Source organism: Grammomys surdaster, unplaced genomic scaffold (genome assembly GCF_004785775.1).
Source record: "Grammomys surdaster isolate TR1022 unplaced genomic scaffold, NIH_TR_1.0 117026, whole genome shotgun sequence".
NCBI classification, from domain to species: Eukaryota; Metazoa; Chordata; class Mammalia; order Rodentia; family Muridae; genus Grammomys; species Grammomys surdaster.
Genome location: NW_021614026.1, coordinates 760 through 3,807, shown reverse-complemented (window position 1 = coordinate 3,807; position 3,048 = coordinate 760). Strand labels below are relative to the sequence as shown.

The following is a 3,048-nucleotide window of genomic DNA, read 5'->3' as shown; positions in this document are numbered from 1 at the left end:
TTTCTTTCTTTTCTTTCTTTTTTTTTTTTTTAAAGTTCCTCTAGATCAGCTGTAGGGGTCCTCGAAGGGAGGAGCCTAGAGCCTGTGGCAAGACGTTAATTAGGTGTAGGGCACGCAGGGGATGCAGGGTTCCTACAAACAGGAGGCAAGAAAGCGGTACATGGAGCAAGAAGGACGCCATGCCGTGACTCGGATTCGAACCGAGGTTGCTGCGGCCACAACGCAGAGTACTAACCACTATACGATCACGGCGAGCCACGCGCCCGGCGACGTGCGATGCGCGTTCGCCCGGTGCTGGCGCTGTTGGCCGAGCGTCGGTCCAGTCCCGCCGGGTCCTTCCTGCGCTGCCCTCCCTCGGCGTCCGCTCCCCGCTGGGCGCCGACGCCGGGAGGGACTGAGCTGCCCCCCCCCACCCGCCCCGGCGGAGCGCAGGCCAGCGCCCGGTGCGGTGCGGTGCGGTGCGGATGGCGGGAGCGGCGCGGAGCGCACGCGCCTGTGCTTCGGCCGGGCCACCACCCACCGGTGAGGGTGAAGCCCGCGGGTGGGCGCGGTGGGAGCCCTTTAGCTATCGTCCCCAAGTCCGCGGTAGACCTCCATCGCCCTGGTCTCCGCGGTGGCCGGGGCACCCCGGGAGGGGGCGAACTGCTATGGGGTCCTCCCAAAGAGCTGGGGGTCAAACCGGCGGCCCACGGACCTTCCCTAGAAGCAGGCCAGTGGTGTAAAGTTCCTACAGGGTGGAGCGGAGCAACGGCCCCACGATAGCGTTTACCTGTGTTGTTAAAGTCTGGCGACTGGTCGGTAATTTTCTTTTATTAAGAGAGGATTCCCACTCTACCCACTCCCAAATGCACCAAGGACACCAGGCGGGGATTGTTCCCAGGTTCTTGTCTTTCCAAATCAAACAAAAACAAGCAAACAAAAAGCAAAAGGTGGGGACCTTTTCCTCGCCGAGGGGCAGGCCACAAATAACCTGTGAGGGACAGACAAAGGAAAGCCCTTGTTTGCGTTCCCCGTGGCGTTTCGGGAGTGTCTGGGTAGGGTGTAGGAAAGTGGCTTTTCCGGGCTCACGAGTCAGCAACTGAGCGAGTGACTGTTTAGTAAGCAGGCTGCTAAAAGCCTAGCCTGAGCAAGGCCGCGCCGTCCGCCGTCCCTGGGTGGGCTCGAACCACCAACCTTTCGGTTAACAGCCGAACGCGCTAACCGATTGCGCCACAGAGACGGTGTCTGAGGCCTCACGCCGGTTCCTTGTTCAGGCGGGCGTCACCGACCGCGGCGGCCACCCCCTGCGAGGACCGCGGGACCCGTGGCATCGTGAAGCCGGCGCCTCCCGGACGCTGGGATCCCGCCGCCACCCGGGGATCGCGGGCCCCTGGGTCGCGGCCCCGGAGCCCATCAGTGCGCCTCAGGGTCAGGTCCTTCGCAGACCCGGAGCACGGACGCGCGAGGGGCCGGTCACCCCGGGCGTGTGCTAGAGCCTCCGCGCGGTGCGCGTGGGGGAGGCGGGCGGGGCGGGGCGGGCCGGTGCCGGTGCCGGTGCTCAAGGAGGGCGGACCCCGAGGGAGATGGAGGGACATGACCGGGGAGTGGAGCGGGACCGGCGAGGGGCGGAGGACCGAGGTGGGGGTACCCACCGCCGGGTACCAGAGGAGGCGGGGGCCGGAGGAGCCCCACGCCACATCCAAAGAACGTTGGCTGTTGAGAGACTCGGGCGTTTTGAACCGAGCTGATGCAGTTTGAAGCCAACTTTGTTAGGAAAACTCACGGTGCTGTATTTAAAAGGGGGAAAAAAAAAAAAAGTGGGCAAAGGAAGAATTGCTTCCTAGCAAGCGTCTCTGTCTTCAACTTGAAGACTGTGAGGGGTGACTCATGTATTAACTTTAAACCACGTATTGGGAAGCGATTTGCAGGTCTGTTGCGTGTTAAGCACAGGAACGAAGAAGGAAACGGCTGAAGCTTGAAAGGCAGTTTTGAGAGACACGTTCGTTTTTGTGCTGTTTGGCATTAAGAAACAAAAACTCCAAGGGGTCAAAAGTCTTAAATAGATTTTCTCCTAAAGGTTCGTTTTTGTGCTGTTTGGCATTAAGAAACAAAAACTCCAAGGGGTCAAAAGTCTTAAATAGATTTTCTCCTAAAGCTTCCGACGTGGTGGTTCCCTGGAGGTATCACTGTCCTTGGTTTTCTTAACAAACAGCCACTTAAGCGGGCTTTTAACCTCGGCTTCTCCCTTGCCGCAGCTTCCTCTCTTAGGGAGAATAAGAGCTTAAGGTGAGGAGAGTGAGAAGCCAACGCAACATCTCACTTCAGGAAGCAGGTATCTTATCTACCGATCTGCTTTTGGGACAAAGTTACCAGGGGAGAGCGCGAACGCAGTCCCCCACTATCACAAATTGTGCAGTCGAGTTTCCCGCATTTGGGGAAATCGCAGGGGTCAGCACACCCCAAGTGCAATGGGTGAGCCTCGCCCTGGGAAAACCACCTTCCTGATCATGGTATCTCCCCTGCCAGGTAAGTATGCTATCTACACCACCAGCCCAGACTCACACCCGCCGCCCCTCCACCCTTAACGCATGGTCACTCCGCCCCGCCCGGCCGCGGGCTTCCCCGGACGCATACGACATCCCAGCGCTCCGCTGACACCCGCGGACCCGCGCTCTCCCCCACGCCTCGGCGAAATCCCTCGCGTTTTCCCGGCGGCCGCGGACGCGGCAGCCCCTGCGCGACCCTCATCTGCATAAACCCCGCCCCTGTCAGCACCCAGAGGTGACATCACATCCCTACCCTTCGCTGCCCGGTTCGCGGGCCCTGTGGAACTTTCTCGCTTTGCGCAGTGCTGGAGCGTCGAAGGGCAGGGGACAAATCATCTTGCATCCCCTCTTACCCCTCACTAGCCGCTCTTCCTTCCCCGCGCACCCTCCCCACCCCCCAGGTCCCAGCACCCTTGTGGCTGACTGTTTGGGAGACGGACGGACTGACGGACCGACGCCCGTCCGCTCCAAGTCGGAGACTGTCGTCAGGCAGCACAGGAGCCGGCCCTACCGCGGAGCTCTG

General features: G+C 60.7%; 3 non-coding genes across 3 annotated transcripts; all 3 read right to left on the bottom strand.

The window, feature by feature from the left end:
- Positions 1 to 180: 180 nt before the first annotated feature.
- On the bottom strand, positions 181 to 252 carry Trnah-gug. The gene has a single exon. It is a non-coding gene; the product is annotated as a tRNA-His (tRNA).
- Positions 253 to 1,145: 893 nt separating this feature from the next.
- Positions 1,146 to 1,219, bottom strand: Trnan-guu. Its single transcript has one exon. It is a non-coding gene; the product is annotated as a tRNA-Asn (tRNA).
- Positions 1,220 to 2,349: 1,130 nt separating this feature from the next.
- LOC114635742 lies at positions 2,350 to 2,513 on the bottom strand. Its single transcript, XR_003713520.1, has one exon. It is a non-coding gene; the product is annotated as a U1 spliceosomal RNA (small nuclear RNA).
- Positions 2,514 to 3,048: the final 535 nt, after the last annotated feature.